Source organism: Pongo pygmaeus, chromosome 6, assembly GCF_028885625.2.
Source record: "Pongo pygmaeus isolate AG05252 chromosome 6, NHGRI_mPonPyg2-v2.0_pri, whole genome shotgun sequence".
NCBI classification, from domain to species: Eukaryota; Metazoa; Chordata; class Mammalia; order Primates; family Hominidae; genus Pongo; species Pongo pygmaeus.
Window position 1 is genome coordinate 56,129,649 of NC_072379.2, and position 15,048 is coordinate 56,144,696.

General features: G+C 46.5%; 1 protein-coding gene across 11 annotated transcripts in view; it reads left to right on the forward strand.

Annotated features, from left to right (window-relative positions):
* Window positions 1-380: 380 nt before the first annotated feature.
* The window catches only part of NOD1 (nucleotide binding oligomerization domain containing 1), a 49,603-nt gene continuing 34,935 nt past the window's right edge, over window positions 381-15,048 (forward strand). For 5 of the 11 annotated variants that reach the window (XR_008503589.2, XR_010126894.1, XM_054494648.2 and 2 more), the window contains exon 1: window positions 412-594. The gene's annotated coding sequence lies outside the window, so the exon portion shown is untranslated. Of the gene's footprint in view, window positions 595-1,364; window positions 3,350-15,048 lie in introns of all 11 variants that reach the window. The other 6 variants (XM_063667420.1, XM_054494643.2, XM_054494642.2 and 3 more) reach the window with 6 other exon arrangements.

Below are 15,048 nucleotides of genomic sequence, written 5' to 3' on the forward strand. Positions count from 1 at the left end.
AAATTCAAATGTATGCAGTGTAATTAAAATTTGATTACCCTAAGCTCCATTTCATCAGGACCACATGTCGCGTTTCCCTATCATGTCCAGGCGTTGGCTCTGGTTGCAGGCGCTGGGTAGGCACTTTTAGGAGGAGGGGCCTGGCACAATGGCACCACAAATTCCCAAATGTGTCACCTCTGGGCGAACTTGGGCCTGTCCACTTGGCCCTGCGCGGTGGCATGGGGGCTCACCCTCTCGCACCGGGCGCCCCTCTGCGCGCAGCTTCTCTCGCCCCCCCGCGCCAGACCCGGGCGAATGGCAGCACCGTGGGACCCTGCCTTGACCGCCCCCGCCCGACCGCGGCCTCTCCCAGCAGCGGGCAGGCTCTTGGGCGCGCCAACAGAGGGGCGCGGCTGCGGCTGCTGTCGCGGCCAGTTCCCGTTCCGGGCCCGCGAGGCGGCCGCCCGGGTCCTGCCCCTCCCTCGCGCTACTGCGGGAGCAGCGCCCTCCCGGGCCACGGCGCTTCCTGGCCCCGGCGTCCCCGGACCATGGCGCTCTCTGGGCTCTTCTCTAGCTCTCAGCGGTTGCGACGTCTGTAAACCTGGTGGCCAAGTAAGTCCCAGCGACTGGGGATTCGCGCGGGGCAGACGCTTTCTGGGGTCCTGGGCGCTGCGAGCCAGGAGGCGCAGGGAGGCGGGATCTGCGTGCGGGCGGAACGCAGCGCGGCTCTGGGGGAGCTCTGGCTGGAACCAAGAGGAGAAACCCGCGAGTTTGAAGCATGTAGCGAAAGTTGAGAGGGATGAACTCCACCGTCAGCGGAATCGTTTATCCCACTGCGGTCGAAGGCAGGGGTTCTCAATCGTGCCAGCAGCTTAGAACCACCTGGGGAGCTTTTAAAATCCAGATGTCCAGGCTGCACCCTAGATCAATTCCATCAGAATCTCACGGAGTCAGACCCAGGCCTCCGTATCTTTTAAAAGCTCCGTAAGTGATTCCAGTGTGCAGCCAGCATTGGAGGGTTTGTGATCAAAGGCTGGAAGGGCAGACAGGGGCCTTCATGGAGCCCCACCTGCAGACGGGACAGCAGCTCCCAGTGTCCTGCTTGGTCCTGGAGACAGGGTGAGAACTTCCCTTGGGTTTCACGCTCCACAAAGTAAGGAAATGAGACAATACTTGGCAAGGTCGCCTGAATATCACATTCAAAAAAGCCTCCAATGTGCGCAGTTGTTTTGGCACATTGTGAAAAACATAGGAAATGACAGATGTTGATGTCTAATTGGCTCTGCATTCTAGGAAACGTTTCGGTTGTTGGTGTTTGAAATTAAGTCTGGGGAAGCTAGTAAACCCATGGCCTTGATGACTTCTGGCCTTTCTCCTTTAAGGGTGAAGCCAGGGCCGGGCGCGATGGCTCACGCCAGTAATCCCAGCAGTTTGGGAGGCCAAGACAGGCGGATCACCTGAGGTCGAGAGTTCGAGACCAGCCTGGCCAACATGGTGAAACTCTGTCTACTAAAAAAAAAAAAAAAAAAAAAAAAAAATTTACCGGGCGTGGTGGCGCATGCCTGTAATCCCAGCTACTCGGGAGGCTGAAGCAGGAGAATTGCTTGAACCCGGGAGGCAGATGTTGCAGTGAGCCGAGATCGCGCCGTTGCACTCCAGCCTGGGCAACAAGAGCGAAACTCCGTCAAAAAAAAAAAAAAGAAAAAAAAAAGGTGAAGCCAGAAGTCGTGCTTGCCAAAGGGTCAAGTTTGTTCTCCCTCAAAGCCCCTGTTGAATATTGAACTATCACTTTCAAGGAAGAGTAAAAGAGTAACTCCACGATGCATCTTAGAGAGGAGTGGATTCCCTGTTCTCACCCAGGCGTAGATGCCAGGGGCCAGGTAGCTGAAATCCAGGCAAACCAGGCATTGACAAAGTACAGACTTCTACCGAATATACCAGACAGATAAGCAAGCTGTGTTTAAAACAAACAGCAGAGTGGTAGAAGAGGGGTCTTTCAAAGATTGTAAGAAGAGTAGGTTTTATTTTTGTGGAGTGGAGAAATAAGTTCATGCTTTGGAACCCATCAAATCTGGGTCCAAACTTGGATTCTGTCACTTCTATGCTGTGACTTTGGGCAAGTTCCTTGGCCTCTCCAAGCCCCTGTTTTCCCACCTGTAAAATAAAGAGCAACTCTCTCCTGAGGCTAGCATAGTTCAGCGAGATGATGTGCATCACACACCTGGAAGGTGGTGGCGCTGACAGGTGCTCTGGCGGGGGTAGTTATTAGACACTGGAGTGGCAGTTTGTGCCCGTTAATTGTTTACTTGGTACTGCCACTATGAGGGAGAATGTTTGTCTATAAAATGTCCCCTTCAACGCTCCATTCCTTCTCCTGCCCTGCTGCCCCGCTCAGGGCCTTAGCGGGCTTTAAGTCTGGAATCTTAGGCTGCAAATTCCCTCAGTCCCCCAGGGCATATTAATGGCTCTGGAACACAGTTTTACTGCATGTGATAGGAATGAATATTTTGACACACACACACACACACAAAAGCTGTTCTTAATCTTGAGACTTCCTCCCCTCTGTTGCCACATATATGTCTTTTAAATGGCTTTCCAAGAAAGCTGGGCTGTGCACAGTGTCTCAGAATTAGTGTATGTGCACACACACGCACGTTGCTCCCTGCTGACAACATCCTCAGACCATACCCATGGTGTTCCTGTTTTGCTCCTGACTCTTGGCCTAGGGACAGTGAATCTTTCTTCAATGACCGAGGACAGTCAGGGATCTGAGGAAGGGAGAACCCAAATTCTACAATTGCTGATGCCTGCGTCCCAGCTGGAACTTTACCCTGGTACACGCTGTGTGCATCATGGATGGTCACTTTGATCCTAACAGCAGTGCTGTTTAGATTAGACATCAGAAATAGAAACAGTAAGTAATATAGGCATAAAGATCAAGTGTTTTTCTAGTGTATGTGTCATCACTGATATTTGCTTACACAAGATTATCAAAGTCTTATCTCTTATTCGAAGAAAAGGATTCAATATTTGTTCAAAATCTAAGATATGAACGTAGGATTTAAGGTTTAAGTTACTAGTTTCTTCTATCATTATTGGGGGGATTTTTTTTTAGGCAAGAAGAAATTAGAAAAGCTAAAATGTGTACTTATGCTGAATTTTTGTCATGCAGAGGCTCTAGGTATTTTGCAAGTTTTCAGAAGTCCCGTTTTCTTTTATCTTCTAGGGACACTCAGTTGCATGTCACACAAAGGGCCTCCTTTGATTTACCCAAAAGGTCTGACTTGGTTTCTGGAAAAACTCTTTAGCGCATCAAATACTCGTTGAGGGCAAGTGTTGTTTCTAAACTTGACTCTTGTGGTGAGAGGTGAGTAGTCACTGGCATGTCAGTTAGCTGACGTTTTTTACCCACACTGGAAAGTTCATCCAAGCAAGACTTCCTGGCTTGAACTCTTATTTAAACATGTGTTTTATCTGGAACTGCCACAGACCAAACTTTGGGCAGAGATTCCTGTGCAGAGTTGGCTAAGGCAGGCATGCCACCGGCCCTTCTCTTTGCCATCCTCCCTGTCTCTGGAGCCATTGAGCCAACCGGGGATGATGCCACTCTGAAGGGATCTTACCTTGGTCCTCTAATGGGGCAGAGTTCCCTGATGAGGGCTGCACGTCCTTAGAGCCAACAAGGCAATTTTGTATTATACTGCATGGAAATTAAAAGTTACTCTCCAGTAAACTGCCACTTTAGAATTTGTTTTACTGAAGTGTCCTTTTCCTCTAAATCATAGAGCACTGTAGAAAGGGCCCAGATAATTGCAAAGTGAGCACCAGATTAGTGCCAGGTTTTGGCAGATTAAGATTTTAATAAAACATGAAGATTCACTGTGACTATATTTGTTTCAGAAAGTTGATGTCCCTTGGCCTTCTGTTCTGCCATTGCCACCATACAGGTTAGGGTCAGAATTGGGAGAATGTAGTCACTTGGTAGATATTTTCAGAGTCATGTGCAACTGGGCCTAGCAGTCACATATTGCTAAGGGAACTCCTTACATGGTAGCAGAGCTGAGAGCAGATGATGATTTACTTGGGAGAGTATTCCTTTTCTAATTCCCAAAAGATTAAAAGTCTAATGAGTAAGAACTTCCCCTGCTTCTTGTAACACATGCCCAGATTGCTGCCTATGACCTCAAAACCAAACCTTCTTGGAAGGAACTGGGGGAAAGCTAGGCTATTTTGGCAGGGGATATCCTAACTCCTTTCAACACAGGCCTGTTCAGTGAGTGGGTCATTCCTGGACTCCATTTAACAAAGCTAATGTTTCATACTTAATATGAAAACAGGCATGTTGATGATTTCAAATAGAGATGTTGGGTCTATAACGTATACCAGACATGCAGCGCTGAAATGGAAGAAACAATGGGTTTTGGAGTCAGAACCAGGATCCAGTTCCTATTTTATTCCTTAATTCAGGGGTCCCCAATCCCTAGGCCATGGACCAATACCAGTCGGTGGCCTCTCAGGTGGGCCGCACAGCAGGAGGTGAGCAGCAGTGAGCAAGCATTACCGCCTGAACTCTGCCTCCTGTCAGATCAGCGGTGGCATCAGATTCTCATGCGAGGGGAACCCTATGGTGAACCGCACACACGAGGGATCTAGGCTGCACATTCCTTATGAGAATCTAATGCCTGATGATCTGAGTTAGACAGTTTCATCCTGAAACCATCTCCCCTGTGCCCCCACTTGCCCGCTGTCTGTGGAAAAATTGTCTTCCATGAAACCAGTTCCTCATGCCAAAAAGGTTGGGGATCATTGCCTTAACTAACTGTGTGACCTTCACCAACATACTTAACCACTCCAACTCCGTGTCCTCCTTTGTAAAATAGTTACAGTAATGCTTTCCTTGCTGGGTAGTTTTCAGTATTTAATGAGCTAATCTATGTAAAGTGCTTAGCACATCACCCACCTTCTAGTAAGTCATGATTATGATGATAAAGATTATGATGATTACTTTGGTTCCAGGGCTGGTCTTTCCTTCTCCTAGTTCTGTGACTTCAGATAAGGTTTTTCATCTTCTTGAGCCTCGGCTTTTGAATCTGTAAAATGGGCTAACTCTACCTATCTGGAAAGATTGCTTTGAGGATTGATTTGATTAAATGAAATGATGACAGGCCTGATCTGGTAGACCCTAAATAAGAATAGCATTTACATAGACTTCCGGTGTCCCACACTGGTATAAGAGTTTAGGGTTTTTGTTGTTTGTTTTTAGCTCATTTTATCTTCCCAGCGACCCTGTCCAGTGGTTATCATTTCCCCTGTTTTATAGAGGAGACAACTGAGGCTCAACAAGATTAAATAACTAGCCCAAAGTCTATCCCAGGACTTGAAGCAGAGTCCCTGTTCTTAACCACTGCCCCAGCTGCTCAGTGAGTACCCCCACCCCTGCTTATTCTACCTACCTCCTAAAGCCCACCTCCTGCCATTATCAGTCAGATGTGCTTATGCCCTGTGTAGGGCCATATGTCTGGAAATAGAGCCCCTGCTTCCAAAGAGCAGTTTACTTAGGAAGTGAAAGTGGCGGCTCTCTCCTCCTGTCGCCTCCTCCCACTTCCAGATAACATTAAACCTCATCCATTGCTTAGGCTGGTTAATCTAATATCAACTGAAAAAAAAAATCTGATACTGATATTGACTAACATTATTAGAGTGGGTTGCAATGTTAGTTTTGAGATAAATGTCATCTTGATTTACCGAGATTGTTAGCCTGTGTGTAATAAAACATGCCTTCACCCAGACAGATGTGGGGGGTGTTTGGAAGACAGAAATCAGGCCTAGGAGATTCCAGGTTGAGACTCAGGTGGACAGCAACAGTATTGAAAATAATATTATGTCGAAGGTGCAGTGATCTGTTCTAAGTACACCACCTTTTTTGACATTCCTTACTCATCCTCCCTCTCATTTACCCCAGTGGCTTTGGCCTCTTCTTGAGTTCTGGCAATCTTCCCTGAGGTATGGGTCAGTGGAATTTGGGGGCCCAGAAAGGCAAATTCTCAGTTGAGTGAGGTGTGGCTGCTTTAGCATTCCTGCTAATGAGGTAGTAATTGTTTTTCTGGCTTTCTGTGGGTGTGAAGTGCTCTGCTGGCCCACCACCCTGGTGTGGAAGGCTGTTAGAAAGCTATTTGTGCTCTTGGTTCCTTCTGGCACTTTGGGGCTTCAATTCTGCAACATGTTAATTCAACAAATATTATCAGAAAATCTTGCTGGTGCCAGGAGTCTACTAAGTACTTGGATTACAGCAATGAATGAAACAGACCCAGCCTCTGGCCATATGGAATTTGTGGGCTGCGGGGTGGAGAGGATGTCTTAGTCAGCTTGGGTTGCTAAAACTATCATAGACTGGGGGGCTTAAGCAACAAACATTTATCTCTCACACTTCTGCAGGCTAGAAGTGTGAGACCTGGTTGCCAGCAGGGGAGTTTGGTGAGGACCCTCTTCCTGGTTTGTGAAAGAGGTCTCTCGTGTCTCTTGCTATAAGGGCACTAATCCCATCATTGGGGCTCCAACCCCACGACCTCATTTAAACCTATTCACCTCCCAACAGCCCTATCTGTAAACACCATCAAATCAGGGGTTCTCCCTCACCATGTGAACTTTGGAGGGACATAAACATCAGTCCATAAGTGGGAGGTTAGGGCAGTAAGCACACAGGTAAATACATAATTATAACTTGTGGAAAGTGCTTTAAGTGAAAACAACAGCATGTCATGAGACAGGAGATCAGAGCGGAACTAGAATTAGGAGAGTCTGGGGATGCCTCTCAAGGAATGAGCCTTTTCAACTAGGACTTGTGATGAAAAAAAGAGTGAAATCATGCTGGATGCAGAGAACAGTGGGTTCAAAGACCCAGGGGTGAATGGGAAGGATGTGGGTGTGTTGAGTGGCTGGTGTGGTAAGGCCCAAGCCCAGGAGGGTACAGAGCTAAATAATGAGACACACTCAGGCCAAGTAGGGCCTCCTGGGCTGGGTAAGGATTTGGGATTTTATTCTAAAGTGCAGAGGGAAGCTATGGAGGAATTTCCTCTCCTGACTTTTTCCTGTCATTCATAATATACAAGAAAAAGATCATTAGTCACTTCTATTTATTCAGATAATGAACACTCTCTACTTCTTAAGCTATATAAACTTTGTCTTAGTGTGTGAAACAATTCTAGAGTGTCTGATTTTCAATCTCCAGATGAGGGAACTGAGGCTCAAAACAAAGTGAAAGAAGGCAGAAGCAGGATTTGGAGCCAGGCCTGCCCAGCCCACAGCACATGCTCTGTAGTTTTCTGGGACAGATGAATGTAAATGGGTGTGGGCCTCCTAGGCACCCGGCATCCTTCATCAGGAGCTTCAGTGGATGGACTAGGGTACAGTCCAGTCTTTCCTGGCTCTTTGGAAACAGGAACAAAAGACCCCGAAGAGTGGAGGGAGGCTGGGCATGTACAGGTCAGGGGGTCAGAATCTACAGGCACCAAATGTCAGGGCCTCCTGGCTGTGGGAAGGGCTGTCAGTTTTTCACGCTAGTCTGTTCTGCTGCTCCTAGCTGTTGCCCAGAAGTCCCGAAGGGGGTGCCTTCCTGGCTCTGTTCACCTTCGAAAATCTGAATTCATCATTTGCGTGCACTTGGGAGGCCCAGGGTTTGGAAAAAAGAAATTCTTTATTGGGAGCTTTCAGGTCACAGGAAAAGCCTCCACTGTGTGGGGCCCACGTCCTTAGCACTGCATGCTGGCTGCTTCCAGGCATCTGCACTGACCCTGTTTCTCCTTCCTTGCTGTGAAGCGGTCATGAGGTTGCAGTGCCAGATGTGTTGCAGGCCAGGTGTATCTCGGCTGGTTGGGCGGGCCTTCTGCTTAACATGGGACCTCACTTAGTGAGGGAAGAGAGCAGTCCTGGCCCAGGGGATGCAGTGTCTGGGGCAGATGCTTTAGGGGTTATGGCTCTGTCATCTTCTCAACCTCTTAATGCCACTCAGGGTCACCACACATAAATCCCTGGGTACTCTCCCACTTAGCTCTCTGACAGGTTTGTGTCTCTCCCACTTAGCTCTGTGACAGGTTTGTGTCTCTCCCACTTAGCTCTGTGACAGGTTTGTGTCCTAGATGCTTGCTGACTCTGTATACATGTTCAATGGGGTTAATAAAAGTCTTCAGCTAAGCATTTTGGCCAGCGATCAGCAGAGTGTTTATTTGCTGTGGGCCCGGTTTCAACTCCCACTTTGGTGGTGACTAATATATTTCGTTCTTGTGGAGTGCTTTTCATTTGATAAGCCCCAGACACTTTCTGTGTCAGTCCTAAATGCCATATCCAGATGTCCTCCAGCTTCCAGATCGGCCACTTCTGTGGCACTTTTCTCTGCATAAACACTTCAGCCCTCTCACGGAGTGGAGTTCTGGGAAACCGGTTTCCACTTCAAGGCTCTGTTGTTTTCTGTTGGCTTTCTTCATTAAGATATTTTTATTCACTGGCCCCTCAGAGATGAATATCAAGTGCAGTGTTTTGGGAACTTTGTTTTTCAAAGCCTGGATAAAACCAAGAAAATGTCAAGCAGTAGGTGATTAAGTACCAAGTGGTCACACAGGCAATGCTTTTGACATTGACAGCTGGGCTCTGGTTAACCTTTTAAAGACAGCAGCGAAGATAGATGCCTTAGAGCAATAGAAAATATTGGTGATGGAAAATTGAATTTATTCACCAATAAACTTGGTAAGTGACATTCCCTAAGTGAGCCTGTGAATTATGGAAATCCACATATCAGTGGACATGATGAAGCACCTGCTATACGCAGTGCACCAGGCAAGATTCATTCATTCGACGGTTCCTATCGAGCACCCTCTATGTGCTGGAGATACGGTGACTCACCAGATGGTCGCCCTCCCTTGTCGTCAGTGCTGGTCTTGAAGATGACAGATGGAAATGCTGGCCTAGGCTGCCCTCTTGTAGGTCATGGCCAGTGCTTACTATGTGATCAGTGCTGTTCTAAATACTGTATGTACATGTATTAACTCACTGCATGCTCACAGAGATCCCTACATGGAGTAGGTGCAGTTATTATCTGTACTTACAGAGAAGAAAACAGAAGCACAGAAGAGAGCATTATTTGTCCAAGTCACATAGCTGGTGATTGGAACCAGATAGCCTGGCTTTAGAGTCTGTGCCCTTCACTGCCACTACCAACCAATGTGAAAGGAAAATAATCAACTTAGGACACAAAGTTCCATGCTCTCTGAGAGAGGCGGGGATAGAATACCATGAGCCTTCCCAGCAGGGAGAGATGGGCTTAGGGGAGAAACAAAGTAAGGTGGGAACCCTACCCTTTTCCCATTCTGACAGGTGACATCCCAGCTGGGGGGATGGAGGAAATGTTTGGCTACTGAGGAGGCTACTCTGGCCAGAAGTAGACAAAAGAAGCAACTGTCTCGGGGCCAGGAGACTTGGATGCTAGTTTTGATTGATCCACACAAGTCCAGGGCCCTGCCCAGGGCCTCCGTTTTCTCATCTCTAAAATAGATGGCTTGGACAACATTCTGTTTGACCTCAGGAGCCCAGGATTTCAGCAGAGAGGGGAGGAGCTGGCTCTCTGTGCACTCTGAACAGGGTTTCCTGACCAGAAGAAGATGTTTGGCTCTGAGAGATGTGGGGCAGGCATTGGACTTCCCAGAAGGCCCTGGCAGCTGTGAAAGGACGTATGCATTCCATTGTAGTCCCACCTCGAATGCTGACGTTGGCTGTGTCTGCATTCCTTTCTTTGTAGGCAGGATGGTAGTGTCTGTGTGTCTGGAGCTCACACTATAAGGTACTTTGTAGGAGAGACAGAGGGAGCTAGAGGGAGGGAAGAGGGAGTAGGGAGGGGAAGGAAGCCAGGAGGGAGAAAGGAGATACCGAGAGGGACTGACTTCCATCTGCTTTCAAATTCTGAGGGATTAAGTGCTTTCAGATATTTAAAGTCAATGAGTGTCAATGGAGTTAAAAAGCTTCCAATAATAATTGTAGCTTCATCCATCTGCTAAATTTTCTCCAGAGTCGGCTGTCTATAGTGTTCTGGTATGGCAGAGGCACACATGACCGGGCTTGTTTTCCAGGTTAAGTTTCTTAAGAAATTGTAAACCAAGCAAGAAAAACAGACAACAAAACACAGATCGTTGTGGATCGTGCAGCAGGAAAAGTAGGACCCCATTTGAGCTGACCAAGCATATGTGTTCTCCGTGCAGCTCTGTCGAAGCTGTGTAAAATGTGCTTGGTGCTGGCTCCTGCCAGATGCTGTTGGCATGGCTTCATCCACCCAGCTTGCTGTTGGGTAACTTGCAGAATGAAGAAGCCTGTTGTTCACGTCATCACCACAACCCTGAACATCCAAGCAGTGCATGTCAACAACTACAGTATAATTATCTTCTTTACTTGTAAAACTGTGGAGACTGTGGATTAAGTTCACCAAAATGAATCATATTCAAGAGAAGTCATTTCCTAAAGGAGAATTCAGATGTGGTCCTCATTCATGGATATATGTGTGCGAGTTATGCTGGGGGTTGGTGGAGCCCACTCTAATTTACATTTGCAATCTGGGTTATATCACCTCTGAGGTAGACAGGTACCTACATGAGGTAGGCAGGGAATGATGGCTTTAACTTAGTTCATTCAATAAATGAATATCAGTTATCTATTCCTATTGTCCAGGACGGTGGTGGGCAGAATGTCTTAGAAGCCCATACTGTGTATGGCAGGTTGTGACTTTACCAGAGATGGCATTTTCTGGTTAAACTTTAGTGATAGGATGTGTTTTTAACAGAAAGGGAAAAAGAATCTGAACTAGTTTCCTTGGTAATAATAACCATTTGGGTTGGGGAGCTGATATTGGGTAGGAAAATGTGAGGCCCCTTTGACATCATCCATTTGCTGCTGAGAAATCAAAATTAAAACATCACTCGGTGTCAGAATGTTCCAGAAGGCAGTTGAGCTGCTAATGTTTTAAAGTGTTCAGGGGTATGTGTTATATGAAAAAAAGAGGAAATACAAGACAAAGGAAATGAAATGTTTGGCAATCATTGAGCATTTCTTCAATATGGTATTTCTTGTGGCTCTGGGATTTTAAAAATCCACTTGAAAGCCAGTATTGTTGACTTTTGTTCTGTACTATTTTTGTGGGGACTGATTTTTTTCACTTTATATTCCTTATTTCTAACTAGGCTTAATGGTAATACCCTAAGTTGATGGCCTTCTACTAAATTTAAAACAAAATATAGGCCAGGCGTGGTGGCTCACTCCTGTAATCCTAGCACTTCGGGAGGTCGAGGCAGGTGGATCACCTGAGGTCAGGAGTTCAAGACCAGCCTGGCCAACGTGGTGAAACCCCGTCTCTACTAAAAATACAAAAATTAGCCGGGCGCGGTGGCAGGTGCCTGTAATCCCAGCTACTCAGGAGACTGAGGCAGGAGAATCACTTGAACCCATGAGGCGGAGGTTGCAGTGAGCCGAGATCGTGCCATTGCACTCCAGCCTGGGCGACAAGAGTGAAACTCTGTCTGAAAACAAACAAACAAACAAAAATAACAACAACAACAAAAAAACTGTTCCCACCCACAATCCCATCAGATTTACTGTGATACTTTTGCAAAACAGGAAGAGCTTTTTATTGAGTTACAGGTCCACAGAAAGTCTTAACATCTCATCTGAGTTTGTTTGGTCTTAATGAACCATCGTTTAGTTTAATGAAGACTGAGCATTTTCTCTTTAGGGCAGGTGGACCCTTTGAGTTGAAAGTCATAGTTCCTCAAAACAAGGCAGTCGCTGAGAATGTTGTGCTGGCCTGCCTCAAGATGTCCTGAGATACCCTAATGAGGAAAAGGCCCTAAAATATTTTAATCATGCAAGTGTATAGCCTTCTTATAAAAAAATAAAACATTACGAATAAAAGTACTACCCTACTCCTGGTGTCCTCTCCCTTTCCAGAAGTAATTTTTATTCTCACACCGTGTGTCTTCTCACAGGTAGTTTTCTTTGCATTTACATTCACGGACGTATGCCTATAGACAATGTGGAGTGCTTTGTGTATTTGGAGGGCAGGGGATGTGGGCAAGCCATATAAATGTTATTATACTCTATATTTCTTTCTGCAACTTACATTTTTCAAGTGACAGGGTATCTTAACGCTCTTTCTATGTCAGTACATGTAGCTCCACCATGTTCTTTTTCGTCACTGGTCGGCTTGGCTTTTAAGGGTACCCACCCAGTAATTCTAACAGAAATGGTGGATGTGGTTCTGTGGGGCCAAGTGAGGGTGGAGTGAGGTGGCAGGACCCAACACGAATTGGGAGAAGGTGAATGATGTAACCTCAGGACAAATAAAGAAGGTGCATGTTCTGCCTATTTTTCTTCCTGGTAAATAGTATCTCCCTATACAGATTACTGCTAAGTCTGAGGTAGACAGGGAATGGTGTTATATTTTATCTTAAATCTTAATTCCATAAATAGTTATAGTATCCGAAAAAGGTTGTAGTGACTTTTCTGTGCTAAGAGGGGTCCTTTAATGTAGTGGGCTCAGACAACCAAGGTTTTTTGTTTTGTTTATTTTTTAAGAAACAGGGGTCTCACTTGTCACCCAGGCTGGAGTACGGTGGTGTGATCATAGCTCACTGTAGCCTTGAACTCTGAACTCCTGGGCTCAAGTGATCCTCCTGCCTCGGCCTCCTGAGTCATTAGGACAGTAGGCGTGCACCACCATGCCTGGCTATCAAACAATCAAGGTTGATTTCTTCCTCATATCTTATGTCCTTTGCGAGTTGGCAAGAGCTACTCATTGTGGTTATTTGTGGGCCTGAGCTGATGCAGCTGCCCCCATCTTGTGCTAATCATAGTGCCAGAAGCAAAAAAAAAAAAATTGCACATTGATAAATTATGCAGTGATGGCTAAAAGCCTCCTACCCAAAGCAACGCATTCCACTTCTGCTCATGTTTCATGAGTTAAAGCCTGTCACTTCAAGAGGGTAGGGAAGTGTAATCCTACCAGGTGTCTAGGAGAAGAACCTGAACAGTTTGATGAACAGAATACTTCTACCACTGTGTTTGTTTTCAAGGAAGGGGTGGGAAAGTCTTTGAAAACTCTCCTATGACCCATAAAGTTATATCCTAGAAGCCAATCCTTTCTGTGTTCATAAAATCACTGGCCTTTTCCTGTGGCCGTCAAGGTTGCAGAGAGCAGAGCTGTTTGAGAACTCACTTCAAGAAGTGGTCAGAGCTTGAGGAGGGAGGGTCAGGACAGGAGCAGAGGCAGATGGCATGGCACTGGGCCAGGTTTCATATGACCTGGGTGCCACCAAAGCTGGCTTTGGTTTTGCTTATGCTTGTATTTGTTTCTAACCTATATAGCAAGTATCACAGTAGAAAAACTTACAGAATGGCCTGACTACACAGAGCTCACTGTTGAAAAACACTGGGTTGTAACTCTAAGATAGCATCTGCTACATTGCTAAAGAATGTTTTATAACAGGGCTTAGATCTGTTAGGAATCTTAGCTGCTACTGTTGCAACACCAATTTGTGGAAAGCTGTGTTATTTATTTTGAAATATAAACATGAAAAAAAAAGAGCGAATAATGATTCCCAACAATTGGGTGCCTGAAAAAAGAGTGAAATCATGAGGCTAGTGTGGATGATGGGAAATGACTTTCTTGAGGTTTCTGTTCTCGATCTGGCCCCATCAGTTGGGATGGAGTCCAGTCTTGTCTGCTCATGCTGGGAGGAAGGCACTTATAGTCACAATGGAGCAGGGAAACCTCTGCCGGGTGATTCTGCACAGCATGAAGCTCCTGCTAAATAGATCATGTTTGCTAGTGTTTTTTAGGCTGCAGAGAACAGGGGCACACTGAGGCTCTCTATGTTCATGGGGGTTTATTATAAAGATACATAAAATAAGGGAAGCCGTGGCTGGTGGCCTTAGCTGTGGGCAGCCAAACCCACACCTACTGTGGGTTTTTGGAACTCAGCATCTCTCTAAATGTCTCAAATCCAAACTCCCTGGGAGAGGAGCTCTAACTGGGTCTCCCTGTCACCTGCCATTACAGAGGGCTGCAGTGGAGCAGACACCTCTGTGATTATGCTGGCTGGAGCCCAAGGAAGCCCTTGAGAGCCACAGCACCCCCCTGTCTCTCTCTGCTCATTTCTTCTTCCACACATTCACCATACTTGTGATTCCTTGTTCTGTGTCTGTCTGTCCTGCCCAGTTGTAAACTCTGTGAGGGCAGGGAGCTACTTGACCTCTGTGTGCCTCGGTTTCCTCATGTGTAAATTGGTGGTAACAATGACCCCTGCCACCTAGGGTTGTTGCAAGGATTGAGATAATAGAAATTAGTAAATGATTTGCTCATTACTGAGTGCCAGCCCTGGCCTAGGCATTTTGTGCATATTAACTCACTTAATCCTTACAGCAACATTTTGAGGTAGGAACTCTTACCTTGAGGCAATCACGGCACAGAAAGGATGGCTAACTTGCTAACAAGTGATAATCTTATAATGAGTGATCTTATAATAAAGTCCCATGAACAGACATAACCTGAGAGTGCCCCTGTTCCCCACAGCCTAAAATCACCAGCAAACATGGTCCATTTAGCAGGAACTTCCCTCTAATTTGCTCATGAGTCAGAATTTGAACACTGCTGTCTCTAGAGATCCCAGACACCACAGATTTCACCCTTATGTTGTCCTGCCTCTCACCATGTGTATAAAGCCTTAACATCCTTGCTGATGCCCTAGTAAAACACTTGGTGTTAGCTATTATCAGACTAGGCCCTGCTGGGGCCCTTGCACATTGCAGGGCCGGACATGAGGAAGTGCTCAGTGGACCTCTGTAGAAGGAATGAACAAGGATGCAACCTCTTGGAGTTGTCCCACCACTCTCCGCCCCTGTCCACCCCCTCGCAGCTATCCCATGGGTCACACTGATGGTAGAGCACTGTCATGTGCCTCGCAGCTGGCAGAGGCTGCTGGGCAAGGTGTCCAGGTTTGCTGTAGCAGTTCAGGCAGGCATGGCCAGGCCGAGGAA